This window comes from Nomia melanderi, chromosome 10 (assembly GCF_051020985.1).
Source record: "Nomia melanderi isolate GNS246 chromosome 10, iyNomMela1, whole genome shotgun sequence".
Taxonomy (NCBI): domain Eukaryota; kingdom Metazoa; phylum Arthropoda; class Insecta; order Hymenoptera; family Halictidae; genus Nomia; species Nomia melanderi.
In genome coordinates, this window is record NC_135008.1 from 9,118,870 (window position 1) to 9,142,576 (window position 23,707).

Consider the following 23,707-nt stretch of genomic DNA (forward strand, 5'->3'; position numbering starts at 1 on the left):
GGATGCAGGGTACAAGATAAACCGGTTCATTTATTTAATTTAAACGAGATACAAAGCCTACTTGCTGTTTAATTTATTTCGAAACATCAACACGGAATCCGGGAGGAATCTTACATGATTGCCGCTGGTGTCCGTAATACGGTGATTAAGGGCCAGGAATTCCTACGTCGCATCAAAGTTTCATCGTGCAAGAAACAGGATCACAGGAGGGTCTCGGGGATTCATGGCTTGGCTGGATCTTTCTGGTTCATGCCGAAGAAATGAATAAACCCCCATCAGTGACCGACAATCGTTGGAGGCTAAAACCTGGGCTTAAGCCTGCGGGATAAGCACATCGACTGGTGGTGATGGGTATAATATCCTTTCGTATATCCTTTCGCCGTGCCGGATCGGCTAGGCGAACCGGAAGGAAACCGGGGGAAGAAGAAGGGTAAAGGATTTCGCTGGGTAGACACGTCGGATCACGCCGTGAGACGGGTTAAATTGACGGGATAACGGCCGATCGTGTCTGAAAGCTTAAAGTCTGCCGCGAAAGTGATTACCGAGTTGCTGTTCGGTATATCTATACCTATATCTATGTACACCTGTGTATAGATACACCTATCGTATACAGGGTGAGACATTTAACCCTTTCCGGTACGATTTACTCATGAAATATTGTGTACGATAGAAGCATTTTCTTTTTTTTTTTAAGAAAACGTGTTCCATTTTATAATTCATAAATTTTGTTAATTAAAAGAATATTAATTGAAAGTAATCTGGCAAGGTACTATTAACTATTATGCCAATTTATTCTTAATTAGGAACTAGAACAATTTTGTACGTGCGAAGACATGTTACCTGTAACTTTAGTCTTATGACAAGGGTAGCTCGTTACTCTACAGTTTGGCATGAAAAACAAGCGGTTAACGCGTTGACCGTCATGGCGGTCGTTTATGATCAATGACTCCGAACTGCTTAGAAACGATTATAATATGTAAGACGACTGATGTTCAATGAAAGTGTGTAGCAACTTAGGTAAGTTGATGATAGTGTAACGCGAGGATGGCGATGCAAAGTAATTAATAATCGTTCTAATTTAATAATTTTGAAACTGTTTACTATTTAAAAAGAGTGTTTTGAACATTTTTCAAATTTGTTCGGAGAGATTGCTGAGAACTGATACCTTCTGCATTGATGCAGTCTTCGCATCAATGTTTCATTTCTGCAATGGTGTCTTGGAATTGAGAAGTGTCTATGTTTCGGAAAGGAAGCGTTTTAGATTTACGATTATTTGATCTTTTCTTCCTTTATTGAACAGTAGAGCACTATAGCAAAGTTTCACCATATATTTTCTTGACGCCCTGTATATATACCGTTTCCCCTCTCCTAGGAGCGAAGGTTCGTCATTAATAACCCGATCGAAGTTTGTAGCGAGGGGTAAAAGGTCGCGTTAACGAAGGTCCGCAACCCTTAACGAGTTGTCTACCGCGTCGAATTAGCGGGTAGATTTTGGCCACGGTTCCGACTGCGGACTCAAACTTGGAGCTGTCGATGCACGTTGTCTTCTTAATTGTCCTTCCGGCGTTCGTGCTTGGGAAAAAGTTTCCCTCCTTCGACTGGTGTGAGCGGAATGTTAGCTTCGATGGTCTGGGTGTGGGTTGCACGTGTTTCCTTTGTTTTTTAAACCGTTTAACGCGTTGAGTGTTACAGTGAAATTTCTTGAGAATCGCTTGGGTACAATTACAAAATGTAAGACGATTAATGTCGAATAACATTTATTTAATAATGTAATCAGACAATAATGTAACGTAAGAATTGTGACACTGTATAATTAACAACTGTTTCATAAAGCACACTGAAGATTCTCGTGGCAGTTAACGTATTAAAATTGCTTCGAGTGTACTTATCGGTTGTAATTGAGTGTATAAATTTAAATATATGTTTTGTCTAGTACCTTCTTCCTTTTTAGAAAGACTTCATTGTGCGTACATTGAGCCAGTTAACTATCGATTTAGTTTCTTGTAATTTTGAATGAATCTGTAAATATTTATCGAATTAATGAAGATCTGTCGACAGGAGCGTCGAATATTTCAATGCAGGTACGATCGAATGAATTCATGACATAATATTTTTAATGGAACGAGGTAATTTCGCAAGAGGAAATTGTGAGTCGTAATACCAATCGCTCGGCCCTTTAATCTATTAATTCGTCCGGTTATAAATTGTTGAACGGGATTGGTGTACACCGACGGACATCGTATAGTTTATTCGAATTAGGCTATGCAATTAGGAAAGTATCAATATTAATTTATTATAATTAATTTGAATGGACAGCGCTCTAGCTTGATTAGTTTGCCGTGTGTCGTTGTTTGATGTACACTCCCGCTTAATTAAATTAGCCAATCGATACTTCATGATTGCACGATTGAGATGCACGTCCGACATCGCTTCTACCCATGATTCTTAACGCCTGTATCAAGTAAGACGCTTCAGCTCCTACGTGGTAAGTTAGTAGATTATTAAGCGCCGCCTCGGCGACTGATCCATGTTCGATTGAATTCTCGTGGCTGATAATAATTGAGTTAGTAATCTCTGTTTCGCGTCAATCAGTTTCGCTTGTTGTGTTGAATTATGTTCTATTAATCATTGCTTCATTAACCTAACTATTTTTAATTTATAACGGTTATATATTTTTCTGTGAAATTATTTTTATTTCTGTGAAATTATTGTTTTCATTGCCGTGTTTAATAAAGTAGAAGTAAGAGTGTAGAATATGGAAACATTTTTAAGAGTCTGCGCAGGTTAAGTTGCGCTAGGGGTTGCGAACCGTGTGGACTTTGCAATAATTAACAAGCCTGCAGCAGGTAATTAGTGTTTCTAGGTACAAAGTGTTTACATGTAATATTTGCTTGGTGTAGTTTGTTGCAAGTTGCAGAGCGCTGTTTGCATTGACATAGTTATATGTATACGGAAAGTTGAAGCTCAAAGTAAATATTATCAGGAACAAATTCAAATTTATTGTTCGAATTCTTGAAAATTCTACCAGATTATAATTGGCGTTTTATTTATGAACCTGAAATAGATATTTCGCTACTGTTTATTATATTGAGAACATTCATACATCTATGGGTGTACGTTGTACATCCGTAAGTTAACGGATGCTGCCAGCGGAACTGAAACGTTCGGATCGATAGTAATCGGAATCTCGAAAATTCCTATTTATGCCCGAATTTAGGTGTGTTCGACTAGAATGCCCCACAACGTGTCTAATATTCCCAACAATAGCTATAGAAGTCGACCGCGTTAATTACATTCCTCGCATTGCTCGGTTTCTCACCACCGCGCAGACAGATCGTGCCGGTGAATAGAAAAATTCTTGCTGTTCGAATCTCAGATGAGAAATATCTTCGAATCTTCGTTCGAAATTCGTTGACCCTTGATTCTTGTGCCTTCTTATTTCCTCGGGATACTCCAAATTTCATTATCTTGAAACTATACACTATTCTGAATATCATGGATACACGGGAAGAGACGGGAGAGGCCTAATTACTGGAGTATCGAATTCACCATGAGTATTCCTTCCAGAGGATCAAAGTTTCAAGCATAATGAGGTAGTAGCCCGTTACCATCCATGATCCATTATCTCAATCGCCAATGCGCTGCATAATATTATACGCACCCCGCGTACAACTTTAACAGGCATCTCCTCCACACGTTCAAGTAGAATATTATTAATTTCACGATCGCTAGAACCAACGAGTTTCAAAATTCGGAACGGACCCTACGTTACGAAACTTTTCTTCAAGCTCTCGACGGAAAAAGCAATTTCGATCGAATTATTCCTAAATTAACCCTTTGCACTCGAAACTTCTCCACTAGAAACATAGAACATTTCCCGACGAGACATAAACGACATTCTCTAAAATTAACTAATGAGAGTATATAACATAAATTCCGAAACTAAGCTGTTTTATTCCAAAATTTCACATATCATTTTACACGACACTTAATATTATATACAAGAGTTTACAATTTTGCTATAGCAAATTAAGTCGAGCATAAATAGTTCAACAATTTTTCAAGAATTGGAGCTTTTACATTTATGACTATCCCTCCAAATCCTCGAGGAGAAGACTAATTTTAACCAAATTATTCTCCAAAGAGAATCCCGCTGACGTCTTTCTAAAATTGTCCTTTTCCGACTGTTCCGTACAACAAAAGGGAAATACCCAAGACGAAATGAAATTTGCAGCAAGGCTTTCAGTCCATTATTTAGAATACGTATCCGGGGTGCTCTGTGAAGAAGGAGCAACCCGGCATCATCCCCGAGTACAATGGAATTTAGAATTCCGCGGGCGCGGTGCGGACCGCTCGACCACAGACCGGTCTCGTTCCCGGACTAGATGAACGACTTTCAGCGCGTAACCGCAGCCGGCCGCCAGCCAGGAAGCTAAATCCGTGGGCGGTCTCAAAGGAACGGCAACCGATCTTCACCGTCCCAGTAGATGAACTTTACGGCAATTAATCTCTGGACGAGAAAACGCTGCCCTCAAAGAAAATCTGGCGGCGAGAGGGAGCTGCTCTCGGGGCTGACCAATGAATTCCTCCTGGGGTTATCGCCATCGCCATCGTACGTCGAAGAAGTAACGTCGACGAGGCCGTACGAAAGAAGAACGAGATGGCGGTTGATGACGGTTGAGTGCGCCAGGGGGAGGGGTGAAAAGAAAGAGGAAGCGGCGTGGGGGATTAGATGAAAGAGTCAACGAGCCGCAGAAGCTAGCAAATCACTTTATGAACGGGACGATGGGCTTGGATTGTTAACCCTCGGGCTCCACGTCTGCCGGAACATCGACTATCGAATATCTGATGGAACCAAATTGGGAGGAAACCCTATTGGCCGTGACGAAAGTTCGTTTTCCTCGGCGATCAAGACGGCCTCGTGCTTGTCCGACGACATTACCGATGGCAAGGATTTTCGGTTGTACAACGATGATCCGAAGTTTTACGATTCTTTTTTTCTCGAGGCAACAGGATTTTTGTTGTGTAGATTCCTAGCGCTGTGCGAGGTTAATGGAATTGTGCTTTGATTTGAAATGCAGCTGATTTTGATTTTGTTAAGGGACTAAGAGATGATATTTGGTTTGACGTGGTGGTTTTAGTGAGTTCTTGATCTTTCTTCGTTAGTATTACTGAACTTGTATTGTGTTGTTAATAGAAATTATTGTTTTGCGATGATAACTCTGGTAATACTTCATTGTGTACAAGTAATTGAGTTTAGCTTCTCTTCTGCTCTATCTTAACATATTTTTTCATTGCAGGTGTCGGAGTACGAATTTCGAAGTAACATTGAAATAGACATACTATTTTCATGGGAGTTCGTTTGATCGAATTCGAAGTGGAATTTCATTTTACCAACGCGAACGTCAATTTAGGTGGCCGCGAGTCGACGTCGATAACCGTGGTATTTGTAGTCGAACTTCATTTAGGATAAATGAGATTGAATTTCGATCTGACAATTGAAATCATAATTGCGGCGTTTCGATTGAACTTTTTATAATCCAGCGGGAAATTCAATTAGAGGGTCTGAATTCGAAATGAAATTTCCGTCGTTTAGACGATATTCCGAACGTAAATTAGCTGAATTTGATTCTGGAGGTTCGAATATTCAACAACCGTGAAACGTGGAACGGGTTAATAACCAGATTAGCGTGAAGCGCGATTTTATTGTCACTCTAACAAACAAATCAAAGGTCACAAACGGAAGTTCGTTGTCCGCGTTGCAACGTGCACGATCCGGAAAACAGCGAGAATGTGTAACATCGAATTTCACGGTGCGCCAAATTTCCGCATGATCGTCCGCATCGTAAACAGCGGAATGCGTTGCAGCAGAGGAACTTGGCCGCTGCGCGCAGGGCAAAAATCGCTGGCCCGATTCGATTTACGCGCAACAGAAAATTCTAGATCGGTATGGCGTCGGAACGGAATCGCGAAAACACCGGCGGACGCGACGGTGTAACAGCGGGCAACCGAATCAGTTACACGCCGGCGCCGCGAACGAGCGGTAATCTTCGGTAACGCCCGCACGAAATTTCGGCCACCGTTCCAGCGTCGATATAACCGACCGGTCGCGTACAAGAAACACACGTCACGCTCGCCATTACTAGTTTCCGCGGTACGAATCAAATGCCATTCGAGTGTTTTCAAACTTCTCGCTCGTTTCCTGGTAGCGTTTGTCGATTGGCAGTGGAGAACTCGGAAAATCAGTGTTATATTTTTGTTTTAATTTCGTGTAAACTGCCTTTTATCGTTGAAACTTTGAATTAATAAAGTAACTTGACCACTATTTGCGTAATTCAAGTTCTAGATAAGTGGATGGTGGTATGATTATATGATCAATTGAAAGTTTTAGTAATTGGGATGCTTTTTAATTGTTTCTAATAAAAATGTGAGTTATATTGACTTTCCTCGTTCTAAATGCTATGATATTTTAGTATTCTAATTTAAACGAATTTTTTCGAAAGATTTTGTTATTATATGAAATGGTAATATGATTCATATTAAATCCAATTCAGACGTGTGACAATATACAATGCGAATGAATAATACGATTAATGCTTCCTAGTTTAATATTTTCAAATCATTGATCGATGGAGTGAATTTCTATTATATACGTCTATTTAGTGGTCAAAATGATCGCGTATTACGAGTTATTACTGCCTGTATTGTAATAATTATGAACGTTCAATCGTAGCACAGCATCAGCCGATTTTCTATAATAATTCCGAGCTGTCCGATAGTCGAGAGCCGGTAAAATCGATAGCCATCGGGGGTATCGTTCACATAATTCATGCTCTCAACGAATTTCACTTTAAGTAGGAACAGCTTATAATAATCGGGCGTTATTACTGCTGGATACAGCGAAATTAAGTCGCGTATTGTTCCATTAAAGCGATAACAAGTGGCAGTAGAAGGGAAAAATCGTTGCGTTTTTGTAACACGGGGCAGAGTGATGTTTCCGGTTTCCCGAAAACTCGTTTCAATCCACTTTCTTTCTCCCGTTTCTGCGCCGAACGGTGTAAAAAATCGTTGATTGTATTGCAGAAACAGCGTAACAAAATTCGAGAGGGACGGCTGGAATGTTTGACAAATATGGATGCTCGCTGCGTTCCATTTTCAGCGTACAAAATATTTCGTCTCGCTGGAGACAAAAAAAGTGGCTAGTGATTCCGGCATGCCAATCGCGGATTTGGTGCCAGTTTCGTTTACTAAATTTCCGATGGAAAATTTTTGCCTCGACGTGACTCCGTTCCGGTGACATATTTCCTCACGTTAACCACTGTTTCCATGGCGTATTCAAACGGAAGATGCATTCGTGGACTTCACTTCGATGCATATTTAACAACGATTTTCGACACGTTGTTGCAATCTACGATAAAAGAAAAAAGATCGTTTAATATGCAATATTGTATAGCTATAATTTGAAATAGTGACGTAATATTTTTCTAAATTCATTTTTCGGACTTTAATCAAATTTTCACTTTGTACTTATTTATTATTTGTAGCATAAGACTTCGCTAAAATTTGTCGGAAATTATAATCGATTCTTTTGTTTCTTTATTATGGTGTGCTTTCTATACGAACAAAATAGAAACGTAGAATTATTCGACGCTCGATTTTCGAGGGAATTGTATGAAATAAATGAGCCTCGAGTACAGCACTATTTCTCGGGACGCTGTTTTCATCCAATCTTTACTCTCGAGCAAATTGTACTTTCTCTACTCAGCTCTCGTTTTCAAAGAAACCAAGACGCTGCACCTAACGACATTAAATGCCATTAGTATCGAACAAAAGGATTTTCGAGACTTCCGCGAGAGCCAATCCCCTTCTTCTGTTAGGAATGCTGTATTTGTAATGCTTATCAATTTTCACAAAGCTTTTGCTTATTCAGCGCTCAACATTCTTAACACTTTGTTCTGTAGGGAACTCATTAGTAAGCTTCTCAATGGCTGCGTTGTATCAAACAGAAGCTTAACAAGTTTCTACTGCATAATAATCACCGAAAGAAATTATTATATTACATTGAGTCAGAATTATAATTGCCACTGAAATATATTAAATTATCCAACAGGTTTTTTAACATTTTTCAAAGAAGCTTAAAGGTAAATTATATAAATACTTCTGTATATAAATAAAGATAAGTTTCATCATATTAAACATCATTGAATTATAGATTTATTTCGCATTTCGTTCAACCTTTCGTCATTTCCCAGTACGTTTATTTGAAATGATTTAATAGAGAACCAGCGTCGAATAGAAAGAACAGTCACTAGTTTTTTCCCCACAAAGCTAAACTCGAAACGGTTAAACGAAACGACTATGAAGTGCGAGCTGTCGTTTAAATTGAAAATTTATTTTGTTTTTCATAGCTATTAAGACTAACTGGCAATCACGATGAAACGGGGCTCGTCCGGTGGCAAAGACAATTTCTTCCACACTTCCTGCACACCTACAAAACCGTTTTTTGCTGTTTGCCTCCAATTAACTCGAATCGTTTTTCACGGTAATTCAATTATCCCCGTCATCGACTGAAAGCTTGTGATTCGCGCGAGCATTTTCCAAATCCCAGCCATACATCGTATGTTACAAATTTTTCGGAAAGCATTCCCACGTGAAACTAGTGCCGATACGACGTACACAATGTTTTAGCTTATATTTTGATATTCAACAGTAACAGTAGAGATGAGAGTTATGATATAAATTATAATAAATACGAATGTATAGAATATAAAATAAAGAAACGTTGATAAGAATTTGTGAGCACTGTTTCTTGAGTTTCAATTTATTCAAATTCATAAGATAAGAAATTAGTTTCCACTTAATCTTTGTTTCCCATAATTGATTTGAAAAATTTTTATTTTGCACAAAGTGGAAACTTTCAACCCATTTCAGTCATTCGGTTTTAGTATCACTTTCTGTCGTACACGTTTGAAAATGGAAAAAGTATTCTGTGACACCAGCTTCTTTGATTACCACAGTAAATAATAAATTACTATTATTGCTATTATTGTATATCCATTTATACTAAAACAGTAGCATTAATAAGAAAATCATGTTGAACGCCGCACGATTTCATAAAGCGGAATACACAAAGCGGAAGAAATATAATATATTGTTTGATTGAATTGCATTATTATTATTGCATGTTCATCTAGCTGAATGTCACCGCATAACATTATTTATGATATAGAAATGTTTTCAAATAATCGTCGTTTCATTAACACGTTCGCTACCAGCGTCACATATTTGTGACGGCCGTAATCCTATATTTTACATAATAAAAATGAAATTAATCCTGTAGATATTGTTATTAGAAATTATAAACTACGACATTATATTTATGAACTCAATGACTCGTTTCAGTTTTTCTAATGTTTTGTTTAGAAAATTTATTGGATTGAAGAAAATATTATAATTGAAGAGACCGTCACCGAAAAAGCGTTGGTAGCGAACGTGTTAAGTGGATGATAGTGATTCGATCTGATTGGGGGTCACCGGTGACCCCCACGGCATTCAACGTGTTAAGCAGCCTGTTTGTTTTAGAATTTTTCTGTGAATGTTCCAACATGTACGTACACCCTTCTACTAGACACCCATTCAATTAACATGGAACGATTCGCTAGCGGTTATCGCGGGTCAGCGTTATCTCGCCGCGGCGATCGAGAGATCGCTTCTGCTCGCAGGGCGTCGTTTGCGATATTTATCGACGATTACCGGGAATCGTACCGAATAAATGCGGTAGCCCAGCGCCGTTCTCATACAGTGTTGTTTAATTAAACCCGAAGTATTTAATTAAGCGGCAATGAGCGCGCGGTTTGTAACGCGCGACGGCCGCGCAACGGAAGCGACCGACGATTAAGGGAAATTGCCCGTGCACCGTGACTAACTGCAAGGCGACGATGGTGTGTCCGCGGGAACGGGGAAAATCGAAGCTGTCGGCTGGGATTAGTCCGGGGAAAAGGCGATTGCGCTTCGAGGGAAGAAATTTCGAGTTGCGATTCGGAATCACGGTTTGGAATGGAATAGTTTGTTGGCTCATTTCTAGTGAAACTTGAAATTACACTGGTTAGGACAATAGCACATGGTACTGTCTTTCGGTTTTAAAGAGATCTTTGATCTTTTATAATTTTATTGTTTAATTACTTATAATATATATCGTAAGAAACCGGGTGGTAAGTAACATGTCAGACATCACTCTGTTGAATAAATTTCGAACGTCACCTTCTAGCACTATTGGTAATTTCTCGCGAAAAGAATATTCTATATATAATAAATTATATAGTACACTATTCCCATTGAAATTTAGAACATTTTTCGGTGAAAAACAAATTTTTTCAACTGCAGCATAGACAATGACTTTTTGCGAGAAGTCTTCGATTGTCTCGAGTTCGCCGGAACGACTGCCTCAGGAACAGAAATTGCGAAACATCCCGTACATTCTGAATGACTAATCGAATTGCGGACACCGTCGGTAATTACGTATTCGGGTATCAGTGGGATCGTCCTCCCCCTCGATCTCTCGATTCCACTCGCAATTAGGAGAACAGCGTCCGAACGATGGGTCTGGCCTTGTTCTAACATCCTACGTGATGAACGCAACCGTTGTACCGGCGCGTAGTTCCAACGCATTTCCCAACCGATCAGCCTCGTACGCCTCGTTACCAGCGAGAAAAAGATTAGAATCGCCGAGAAATGATGCTACGATCCACGGTAACCGATCCTATCAGTTGTTGTCTTATCAGACGACATAAAATGTATTACTAAACGTAATATGTCTTCTCTGTGAAATACTCACAAAAACATAACAAAGAAATCTAGTTAGGAAACTGTTAATTCTGTTGCGTTTTTCGAGTTTGTTTTTCAATTCAATAAGTCTAAATATCCTTTCAATAGAAACATCGTACCTGTTTGCAGAGAATAAGTATTATCTATAGGTCTATCTACCATATTTTGTACTAAGTTTAGTATAATTATAGACTTGTCACACATATCTTTTGAGATAAAGAAAGTCGTATAGAGTTTAATAAGAAGATAAGAAAATGATATATAATTTTCGAGATATTAGTAATTGAGATGAATGTGTCGCTCTTTTAATTTCCTTCAATGTTTCACCACTAATTGTAAGTTCCCACAAAGTGCTGCGCGTGGCCCAAGAACTGTGCTATCAAGAGTAACTATGGCCCTAGGCTCCTCCCGTCTATAACGACCCCTTTCTGGGGTCGGGAATGTTCACCCAGACTTCTGCTCGAGTATGAAGCGGCTGGAAGGGCGCATTCCAGGATTATTCCCCGCCTCAAGCTCGATCCTAGACCTTCATCCTGAGGGAACTGCGAAGGGAACCCTACGCATGGGTTCAGACATTTTTTTCTCACTTCGTCTGGTAGCTTGAAACTGTATTCTGTTTTGTTTGGTCGAAAAAATCCAATTCCTGATTCATGTTGTCTTAAAGTTTGTAATTCTAAAACTGCACTTCCAAACACTTTTATAATCCAAGCATCTTCTAATATTTGTTTTCAATAACTTATCATTTCAGGTAATTATCTATTCTGAATTTAATAATATTATAGTCGAGTATATGGCTACGTAATTTTCTTTATTATCAAATTAAATGCTCACAGTCATGTAGAGTACAAAGACCTGAAACATCCCTTTCAACATCATACACTTCATTTCATTCTCAAAGGTAATTTATTCTTTTATAACAAGAATCAAACGGTAACACCTATTATATAAAACTTTGCCTTCACGATAAAGATATCTACGTCACTCGTCGATGGTTGTAGAACTACTTCTCCGATCTCCCCGGATCATTCAGTAACGATTCGCAAACAGTTTCCCATAAAGAGCCCGTTTTGTTCTGCGCGGAATCAAATGAAATCTTCAATGAAGCACAAGTTCCACAGAGAAGATTCTTCTGTCGACTTGTTCGGGCTCAGCTCTCAATGGGTCTCCTTTGAGTAGCGCGCTGAAAATGAAACTCGCGATTGCACATTCTACGTTCCCTTTCTTCAGGATCCTACGCCGGCTGCCTGCGAAACACCGTCGGTATTTGAGGAATTACGCGACTCGCGAAAAAAAAGGAGGAATTCAATGCTCCCGAGAATCCCGAGTGAAAACTCTCTATCTCTCTCCCTCGCTCCCGCTTTGGTTCCATTAAACGCTCCCGTCTTCCCTTGTCTCCTCCGCTCGATTGATCTCGGCGTAGCTCGTCCCCGGCTCCCGCGTGCGCAATCTCTGCCGGTTTTTTCTCTCACACTTTTGATCACCAACTCTTTATGAGGCTATATCCGCGCGTTAGTCCCGGATAATGGACTACGTTCGATTCACGGAACTCGGCCGACGAAAAATGTTGGACCTCTGCGAGACAACGCGCGAGCTGAACGTTTTTAAATCGCTCGAGGTGGTCTCGATTCACGGGAAGAAAGAATTACAGGTTGTTTGAAACAAACTAGAAGACTTTACTTTTTGATTCGTATCTTAGGAAAAGTGGTATTTAATGTTTCCAACGAACCAGTAGCGATTGTTGCAGAAACAAGCATAAATATTACTCAATTCTTGTGAATCGGAATTAAACTTATCCTTCTTTTTTCAACTACTATAGTTTAACACAAACATGGATAAAGAATATGCCTAGAATTTTTTCTTTTTTCACTAAGTTATTAACGACAACGTAGGTAACCATAGTTGAGAAATAAACTATAGGGCAAGGGATTAATCGATGAAAGTCTGCGCAGAAACCATTTCCTTCCTCCCTTCGTCAGGATAGAAATAACTTTCCGAGAGAGCTCAAATTTTTCGCTTCACAGTTAACCGTTGGAAAGTTTCTAACCTGTGGTATCTTGCAGAAGTTTGCGAATCCGAGGAGAAAGCAATTTCCGGAAAGCCCCAAAAGAGGAGAGTCCGCGTAACGTTCGCCGTTGGCCCTTTGTCCCCCGCCGTTTGACCCCTGTTGTCCACTCGAATTCCCGTGTCTAGGAAGCATACTTATATTCCCGGGAATATTGGGGTCTGGTAAGGTCCTAAGCCAGCCTTTTAAAAGACGAACGATCGTTGAACCGGCGTGGCGGCCGGCCATCGTCCCTTAACACCCCGGATACCGCAGCTGCGGAAGCAATCCGCCGACCATCCGTGATCGCTATTTGCAGTATTTTTTGGTGGACAGTCGCGTATTTCCTCCCGGACCGCAGCGTGGCCGGAACCTTCTATCACAGGGATAAAGAATCTAAAAGCACGCAGCATTTACCAGCTCGGTGGACGATAATTCTTCGCCCAATCCCCACATCCGCGTCGGAAATATAAATATTCAAATTTCAGCATTTATAATTCGTATACTTGTAAATTTAAATATCCAAACTTCCCCGTTCGTGATCTGAATATTAAAATTTCAACGTTGATAGTTTAAATATTTGAACAGTCGGCAATTAGAATTTCAATATTTACGATTTAAATATTAAAATTCCAATAGTTAATATTTAAAGATTAGAATATTCAAATTTCAATATTCATAATTCGAATGCCAAATAATTTGAGGATTAAAGCTTCAGTGCTGGTTTAAATATTCAGTAACCCCTATATCCGAATTACAACGTTCGCAATTTAAATATTCCAGAATTCAAATGCAGATAATAATGTTTGAAATATTCGAATTGTCACCTTGCACGTTGCACTATGCAACGACCCGAGTATTCCAGTAGGAGACAATAGAAACCATCGTTCTACGCGGCATGTATAGATATATATATATACATACATATATCCGGCAAAATACCGAAACAAACCACCCTCGAAAAATTCAAAACCGTCGTTCCTCAGGGCCGACGCAATTTTCAGGACAATACGTCGTGCGTTCGGACAGCCGTCACGCGATCAATCCCACGGCCGGCAGGCAGCGGCGGACATGTCCGGCCGTGCAATTACAAGTCGAACGTCCAGCGTGACAAGAACGCGTCGAGCAGACTTCGGCATTAATACCTGTCGAGTCCCAAGAAGTGAAATGCATCGGCAGGACGAAGTCGAGTCGCAGAGATCGATCTGAGCGTCGACCATTTTACCGTTCCACCCCCAAGCCCTTAGCTCGCCATATGTCGGAGCGAACGACACCGGGCCCATTGTCTTCCGCAGACAATCCACGATCTCGCACCTCCTTCGCAGTGCTGCTGTGGTCGCTTGGTTAATGGCCGAGAAATGATTTCCCTGCTAATTAACCGAGCTCTCAGTTAGAGGGTCCCTGCACATCTCGGCGTCCTTTGTATCTCATTCCCGTCCCGTTTCAGCCCCAGCAGCCGTAATTAAGGTGTGGTAATACGATAATTTTCGGCCCGCCACCTTTTCTGCGACGATTCAGAGGTGACGCGACGCGACGCCTGTCAAAGGGCAACGCATACAGCTGCGTTTGCATAGTGCTGCGATTTATTAACCCTCCAACCGCGGGCAACGCGGAATTCGCGTTCTAAATATTTTCTACAATATTCGTGGTCAATTGGGTTTTAACCTCTCTTGAACACTTTATCATTAGTTACCATTTATTAGTATTGTTAGTTACTTTTTATTTCATTCTCAAGACGCATCCGCATAATAAATAAAACTGGCACGCGATTTCACATAAAAAATCAAGACCGCGGTTGGAGGGTTAAAATCATCGAGGAGCGTAGGAAAGTGTTTCGTTTACCATATTTCACTATGTTACCGTTTCGCTGAACATCGAGTCGTGTAACTGTGCTTCCTGATAAGACCGAAGTGAAGTATATGGCCGAGTCCCTTTACCCCTGCGACTTTTAACTTGTTGACAGCCGCCGCAGACGTGGCCTACTGTAAACACAGCCTAAGATACGAACATGTTTAATCGGAGGGTTGAAGGTGCTCGGCAGAGGGTGAAATATAGGGCGGTCGAGTGTCCGTTTCGCCTCGGGCTCTTAATTCCGCCCGCCTGCAACAAACTCGAGGTGCGAGAACGGATTTCCGCGCTCCGCCTTCCCTCTCTCCAGCCCCCTGTCCGCTGTGCCGTGCTTCTTTCTTGCTTCATCCGCCTCCCCGGCCGCTGCGACAGCCGACTGGGTCTTCCAGCCCCCGACGTTCGTTACCGGCCGCCTGCCGCGATGGAAAGTTGAATCGACGTCGACGGGACCGAAAGTTAAATTGGGAACTTTTGGTGACGACCGTTCGCGAAGAGCTCCGTCCCTAGCGTCGTCGATCGGCTTCCGGGCCGGGGGTGGAGGACCGCGAGTCGTTTTTTGCGAACGGTTCAATGCTCGCCCACCGCGACCGAAGCGCTCGATGATGTTTCCCACTCCCGACTTGAAATTGAATTTCTCCGGGAGCTGTTTACTTTTTAAAGTTTCCGCCGTTAGCCAGCGTCTCATGCTTCGCCCGTCCTTCCCGCGACAAGAAGCTCGCCGGACGAACAATCCCCCGACCGTTTAGCCACGGACGCCCCTTTCTTGTTTGCGCCACGAATTTCGGGGAGGAAATGCTGCAAGATACGTTGCGGATTGTTCAGGGGAGGATTCTTCGAGAAGACAAGCGAGAGTTTTCAAGTTTGAATTTTCTGGCGAGACGTTTTAAAGCTTTCTTTTATGTATAAAGGTTCTGTGGAATTGAAATTAGGATATTAGAATTTTTAAAATTCAAAATAATTTGATGAAATGGAGATTGGAAAGTCGTGGTGTTATCGTGAAGTTTGAGGCTTTTGAATCGCGTTTGAAGTGAAATATAAGCCTATCGTCGATTCGTTTGGATTAATTAATTAACAACGAGATATTTACAATAACGAATCAATAAACAAGCATTCGCGGGAACGTTTATATGTACGTAAAGCAAAGTGCTCGAACAGAAACGCATTTCCCCGGAAAATCAAGCGTGCAACTACTTCCTTCGTTGATGAAAGTTTTCTCGATAGTGTTTATCAATATCGTGCCCGCGGACGCGCGGTGAATATTCGAGTTCAAAAAGGTCAGAGTTCGGTCGGACTGTTTCGCTGGAATTCCGGTCGGTGAATTTAAAACTGTATTCCGTGTTTCCGGCCGCTCATGAATCGTAAATGGTCGATTATAAAATTCCAGCGAGGCGCGCGAGAGCCACGCTTTCTGAAGCGGCTAAATGAACTCGGAAACGGTGAATTCTCCGCATAGAACAGAGACAAAGAGAGAAGGAGAGAGAGTGAAAGCGAGGCGCCACGAGCGAGATCGTTGCGCCGTTTAAAAAGCTGCGATGGCCGCGCGGACAGAAAGCGAAACGATACAAAGCGCTGTTTAATCCCGTAAAGTTTCATCGCGCGATTTACATTCCGCCGGGCCATCGGCATTTATCGTCCGCGAAATTCGCGATTTCCCGGCCCGGTAGGAAAATACTGTTCGTTCGTCTGGCGGTAAAGCAGCTGGAAAATTATGTAGCTGCCCGGGGTCCGCCGGTGATTTTGCTTCTTTTCTGCTGCTAATTGTTCTCATCTCCGCCGAGGCGATTTATTTCGGCGAACCCCGGAAAGATTTACGCGAGTGCTCTTGTTCGCGTATGAATTTATTTCAACAATCGTCCTCGCAAATACTCATGATAGATGATAATATTTACTTATCTCTTCAAACATTCGTAGATAAATTGTTTCGTTCACCTGTTATTTTTAATGACGCGAATATATTTAGAATAAAATAACGAATAATATCGTACGAATCGACGGGGGAATATTTTATGGTTGTTGAAGTTTTCGTATTTGTGTTGCGCTTTCAGAGACCTCGAGGTTATTCCTGTTTCTTCTTTAGTATAATAACGTATTCACGATAATGGAGGTAATTGTAGATCGCTGAATAAACATAAGAAACAATTCGCCGCAAAGTAAACCATTATTCCGCGAAGGTTTCATTGAATCTGGTAAACCGGTATGCTGTTTACATTTAATTTTGTTACATTAGTTTCGTTTATTCTTTTAGCGACGCGTGTTTGGTTGTCGAAGTGAATTGGTGCCCCGAGTAACGAGAGGCAGGTTAAAAAATGTTCTCAGGCGCGTCATTATTTCACGATGCATGTTTTCGTGGAGGAATGGCTAGACGATAACAACCGCCAGGCAACGAGAATTTTCCATGTATTTACCTTGACGATTCGTTCCGAGTACATGATAATCTTGTTTGTTCGCAAGTTAGTAACTTCGTTTCGTAAAGACACAGCTGCACCGACCGCGATGTCGCTGAGAGAGCAGCCAGAGCAACTTAATGGCCGTTTCTCAAGGCTCACCGTGCCTCTCGGGGGTGTATGAAATCTTAATATCCCTTATTACCGTACTTCTAATTAACGGACCTCGGAGCCACTCGGATAACGTATTTCTCATTTCGCTCAACTGGTCTAACGTTACGTTATAATGAACCTTTTTGCTATGAGTTCTTCAAATATTCTCTCTCGAACGACAGGCAGAGGAAAAAGTTACTTCGAACGGCTTCACTGACAATTGAGGTACTTACATAATGCTAAGATTCAGTTAATGTATTACAAGTAGTGGTCATGATAACCTTACCATTCTAAAAATATGAAGATTTTTGGTTTCATCCTTTTTTAATGGGTTGTCGTCTGTGGTGCTGTATAATGAGAATTTTATTTGTAAAAAAAAGAAACAGATTGAAATAAACCTGTTTCATTACCAGTTTTATAAGTATCCTGCAGCTTTATTGGCCATTACTGCATACGATACGAAATGACAAAGGTGAAATTAATTTTCCTTCAAAACAGGGGACATGTTAAATTATATTCAGAATTCCGTGAATTAATTCATTAATATGCACAGTCGATTACTGTATAATGTCTTTTAGGTTAATAAAGGTACTGCAAGTACTATAAACAGTAGGCGACCAAATATACCTACAAATTACGTAAGCTCATAAACCACGCAGCTTTTAAATTTGTCTAATTGCTCCGGTTTATCGTCATAGGTGAGCCAGCGTCCGATTGTCATAACGATTACAAGCAGCCTTTATCAAACTCGCTGATCGGCGCGCTAAAACAATGTTTATCAACGAATGAATATCGTTCGTATGTATTAATTGGGGTAATTCATGGGCATTCAATTTTACCAAATAGAATTATTGAAACACGCGGGAATTTATTAACTATCATAAGTTCATTGTGTGCGATTGCATCTCGGATTGTATCGGATCAAATCCCCTTACCACCATGACAGTTATAAATCGAGCTTGTGACACGGGCGTGACTTTTCCGCTGTTCCCGAGATTGAGAAATGCAATACTCTTTCACACTACTTTTAGCCCCTTGATTTATGGATGAACAGAATAATAATTAAGGCTCGGTGTCTAGAAAATATTTTTCTTCGCTGCACACGGATATTTTCATTTAATGAAGAGCAGGACATTCATAATATATTCGAAATGACAAAATGGCACTTTGAAATGGTACTTCTTTTAACACATATATAACCACATGAAATAATTTTAAAATTATTAACAATGCCTCAAAGTGATTCCAATGTTTGCTCAGCAGTAATTATTATTTTACTGTTCCTATAAAAACTGATGTTCCTTCATTTACGTATTCGTGTAATTGCATCAACCAAAATCGGTAAACATCTACCAAATAATATTTTTAAAATTCAGCATGCGTTCAATTGATCGATCGTAAATCTAGCGTTAAATAAATTCGATTTAGTGGACCGAATAAAAATCTACAATTTCACCTTTCTTTCTGTTACAGGTGAGGCTAAAGTCTATGTGCACGATCATTCCTCACGGTCCTCGTTGGCGTAAGTAATGACCCAACAGTCACGCTGTTCTACTCGCGTCAAAGACCATTCACCGGTCGTTCGTCACCGCTCGCCTCCAACCCTCGTCGCGAAGCTAATCCTTCTACGAGGTGCATTCTGCTAGTGATAAGTTTCTAGGAGCCAGCCGGAAAGCATTATTGCGTACAATTTACTCTTGTGCCAGTGGAAAATGTCTCGTAGCATTTGTAATCCAACGATACAATCTTTTACCCTAAGTGTCTCGTGCTTATGTACGTTTCCGATACACAAGGAAAGGGTTGCATCAATGAATAACATAGGGTTAACTGTAGGTAAAAGAGGAAAATGTATAGCACGCAGGATTTCTACTTACATTCCTTGTTACTCCACCCAGTGAACACGAAGTAATTTTACAGAAACAATTTTTCAAAATTATTAAACTTTTTAATGTATCTTTTCGTATATCTAAAAAATTACATAAATCCTTTATGTATTCAGAACTTTAAAGAAGTCATTCAGAAACCGGAAAAATTTTGTTAATACGTTTTCAAATATGTTTCCCACTTTATATTTTAATATTTTCCCGTATTTCTCAAATATTTTCTCAGAATGCTTCCGTGCAATATGGAATATATAAATCAACAACAGACAATTCAAACTGAAACTGCAGTCCTTAGTTCCTCCATACTAAATCCTTTTATGCCCGAAACTATCTCAAACAATCCATTCGCATCTCCACCCGCAGTCCCCAATTTTCGGCTAACAAATTCATCAGTCCCAAACAACGAGACGGTCAATTTTCGCGGTGGAATCGACGTGTTCTGGCTAGAGCTCGCTCGTGTATCGCTTTGTCCCAAAGCATTCCGTCTCTATTGCGATTATTGCCTTCGTAGAGGCTGCAGCTGCACCTGCCGCTGCACCGATGCGACAGCTCGCATCCATGGCTGATACACGACCTCCAAGAAGATTTCATGCGGCAGAGGTTGAGCCGGCTGCCTTTCCCGTCGGATATTCTGCGAAAGTCCCTGAGAATTGCAAATGTTTCGCCATCTTCCTCTCACAAGCCCCTGTCTCGGCATCCTGGACCAGCCTGAGACGTCGACTCATCTACACATCTATTTTCCCTCTTTTTTCCTTCCTTCCGTTTTCCGCCTTCTCTATTCCTTTGTCTTCGTTCTCCGCGAGACGAGGCAATGGCACTTTTCGCCGCGAATATGGAAATTTCATATACGCCGCGCCGTGTCCTTAAAATGGCGCCAGCAACCCCGACCTCGAATATCCTCGTTCTTCTTCGGGGATAATGCAATTTCTGGGCCGACTTATTGCACCCGTGTCAACGGGACTTGATATTTTCCCTCCCCATCGCTGCGTCGCTGCCACCGATCCTTATACAGGGTGTACGAACGTTTTCTCGAACGGTTTTTGCCTTAAGAGGAAATTACGCGTAACGAAGTATCGATCGGTTTAGGGGACTCAGCGCGAAAGTGAATTTCCAACGTGGAAACGGTTGAATTATCGGAGTTATTCGCGTACCACGGCGGCCCGAGGAAGACTTTCAGATGAATTAAAGTGCCGGTCCTGGGCATTTGCATGATATTATGCTTTTGGGTTACCGGAGAAAGTCTAGGGACTTCTTGAAAGTCATTAAGGGGCCGTTGAAAGGATAGTTTTCAATTTTGTTTTTCGCATCTGGCTTCTTTATGATACTCTTTGTTCTCGGGGTACCTGGGGGAACTTGGGCAATGTTCGTGATGGAGGTCTTCATTATTCTCTTGTTCATTCAAACCTATTTTGCCAGTTCTAACACATTATTACTAACGATTACTTATTTTACATCTGCAATGAAAAATATAAGCTATTAATAAGTAGTTACACCAACAAATTACAATGAACTTCCAAACGAAGACTATAACTAATACAGCTTTATAACTTTACTAAGAAACTAAAATATTTCTTGGTCCTGACGTCTCTCCGAAGACCAACGTACGCACAACTCAACTTTTTGCCCTCGAGAGGTGATTCTCAGTCACTCAGTTTGATGTAGTAAATTTGTAAGGTTTGATAGATAATATTAACCCTCGTATAACGCATCGATATGTGAAATATTGAAGCGTTGTTTCTTAAGTAATTGGAAAACATTGAATGTTTCTAGTGAAAAACTTTCGAGTACAAAGGGTTGATGTATGAAAATAAAAATGTAATACGACATCGTAACTCACAAGAATTTTCTTAATAGGGGCAAGATAAGATGAAGCTCGAGTTAAATCAGGTTAAAAGACCTGTTCACTTTTATCACCATCTTTTACACATTTTCCCCGCTACGGTTCCCGGTCAGTCGTCGAACGAACGAACGTTGCCTGTCGGATATTAGAGACCGTAGACAGCTTTATTCCCCGTACAACCGGCCCCTTTCATCGAACTTAATAACGACTGTGTGTCTATCGACGTGAACGTATAGTTTGTCGTAAGATCGAGTATATTAAGTATCCGTATATCAGGTCGCCATCACGGATCCTTCGAAGGGAAAGCAAGGGTAAGGGGCAGCGGCGGTCTCCCATAAAGCGATTTACGAGCGTCGCAGATTTACCGGGCGAAATTACGGTTCGCGTTTCCCACGGATACCTTGACTTACGACGTCTGAGGAATATCATTTTTCGCGCTTAAACCGAGCCCCGGTATTGTCCCGGCATCGCGGCCGCGTTTCATTGCGTACGCGCTGCTGAATCTTCGCGCCGAATGCAATATTAAACGATCATTGATATTCGTCCTCTCCCCACGCCGCTTCGTTCATCTTGGCGAGCGATTCCTTGTTAATGTCCTCGTTACTTCTGAAGATGGAAATCGTTGCTTAACGAAAACGCTTTGCTTCAAAGGAATGAGTCAGAGATATTGGGAAGTTGTGAGAAATGTTAGATACACAGTGACTTCAATTTGTTTGATTTCGGTTCTTTTAATTTGTTTGTTTGAAATATTAGTGACAAAAGGAGTATGCTTTCTTTGAATTTAAAATTGCCTTTGACCTCATTCGAATGTGATTGAATGGAAAGAGACTGAATTAATTATTTGCAATGATAGTTGAAATATAGACACGTGATTTTGGAAAAGATGCGTAGACCATAGAACAATTAACTTCTCGAAAGAATTCCAATTATTGCGATAAAAACGTGCTTCCTATTAATCAGACATAAGCCCTGATTTGTACAAATGTATTTGGCTACTTTAACGCGCCGCAGTCGGGTCACTAAGCCGAAAAACCGAGTGAATCGTCAAATAATCATCCGCGTAATGGACATTTCAGGCGCGATTCCGGTGAAAAGGTGAAGAACGGTCCGCGCAATGGCGCAATTTTGCCCGGACTCTTTGTCCGGAGCCAAAATTTCGAATTCGGGAAAGGTACGCGAACCGCGAGCGAATTGCTTCCGTATCGCGGGGGAAAAGTGCGTTCGGCTCGAACCGTTCGGCTAATGAAACGAAATCGTTTCGTGAGCTGAAGCACATCGATTCGCGCGCATTAATGTTTACAGAGCTGGCAATGCGAATGAGTTTGACAATTGAAAATGCACTGAAAGAAGGGGCCTCGATTCTTTGTGGTTCCTTCGTATCGATGAAATATTATATTGACTAAAGAGTTTCGACGCATTTTTAAATGGAGTTTAAAGAGAAATTTTTCATTGAACTACGCAATCTATTAGAAAACTCTCTGTTTGATTTTCATTTACCTGATTGCAATATTTATTGGTATATTATAATAGAAACGTTACATTGAGAAGTAAAGTAACAAGACATTTTGGCCAACCTATTATAATAAACGCGGGTAATAGCGCGTGTAATGATGTTTGAGTTCGGTAAGCAGACCAAAGAATTGATTTCGATTCGAGTTCAGCTTAATGAGGCGGCTAGTTTAAAATTTTATTAGCCAACGGATACAATGACGCCGAGTTACGTTGATCGGGCGAAATTTTGCGGACGGGCATCGATTAATCTTGGTTCAAAGTGGGACTCGTAGCACTGGCTATAACGCTTAATTTCGTTGTGATGTTTTAAATAATTAGACGGCGGTTTTAAAGGGATCACCAGAACGAACGGTGCAGCTGTACTCGCGGTGATAATTTATCGCAGCGATAGAACTCGGATTATATGGACACTGCGATTTTGAACGGCGTAAATCAGCAATGCTGTTTCGCTGAATTTAATGGTAGAATCCTTGGCGCAGTCATTTTCCTCGTTTTTGCTTCCATTGTTTCAGTAACAAATTGCCGATTGATTGCGAAAGTAGCTAATTTGTTGTCACAGTTAATTACAGAAATTACTCATTCATTATACAAAGTTTGTTATTCAGACCACTGATTCACTGTATCGATTACAAAACAAACCACTCGAAAGACCTCAGTGTTTTATATATTTTGTCCTTTCGCTGCAAAAATACGCTGATTATTAACTATTTGATCGAGTTCTTACGTTAACCTATCATCTAATTACCAATGCTGTTAAGCGTTTTTATTCGACGCCACTCGTCTCGCAATTTATGTCACTATCCTCACATTATCCTGTTATCTCATCATCAATAGTTTAAACATTTTCATTCAATATCAATCATCTTCAAATTCGCAGATTCGTAATTCAACGATTATAAGTAACAGAAAAATGTGAAATTTCATACTAAAGAGGCTTCTTGTTCGGCCGACGCTTCCGGTTTCGCGTCGAAATACTCGGGCAGCACTCGCGTAGAATTTTCGCTGGTAGTCTCTGCACACCGTGTAATTGAATTCACAGTGTAACGTAAGATGGACGACGACGACGGACCCGCTCGCTCCGTTGAAACGGTGTCGGGCTGTAAGGAAAGCGAAATATGAGGCCGCGTTGCTACGAGACCGTTTCGGAACGTCATGATTTTACGGTGTGACTGCACTGTAGATCACCGGCCCTCGGTTACACCGTCAAAAGCGACAACGCGTC

At 41.0% G+C, this 23,707-nt stretch overlaps 1 protein-coding gene and 1 long non-coding RNA gene across 4 annotated transcripts in view; both read left to right on the top strand.

Moving 5' to 3' along the window:
* Positions 1 to 18,772, top strand: part of LOC143174966 (uncharacterized) — a 44,159-nt gene extending 25,387 nt beyond the window's left edge. The window contains exon 3 of one of the 2 annotated variants that reach the window (XR_012999521.1): positions 18,724 to 18,772. This is a non-coding gene — a long non-coding RNA (uncharacterized LOC143174966). The remainder of the gene's footprint in view (positions 1 to 18,723) is intronic. The other variant, XR_012999522.1, reaches the window with a different exon arrangement.
* Fkbp14 (peptidyl-prolyl cis-trans isomerase Fkb14) overlaps positions 1 to 23,707 on the top strand; it is a 110,140-nt gene that overhangs the window by 41,377 nt on the left and 45,056 nt on the right. The gene's annotated exons all lie outside the window — the stretch shown is intronic.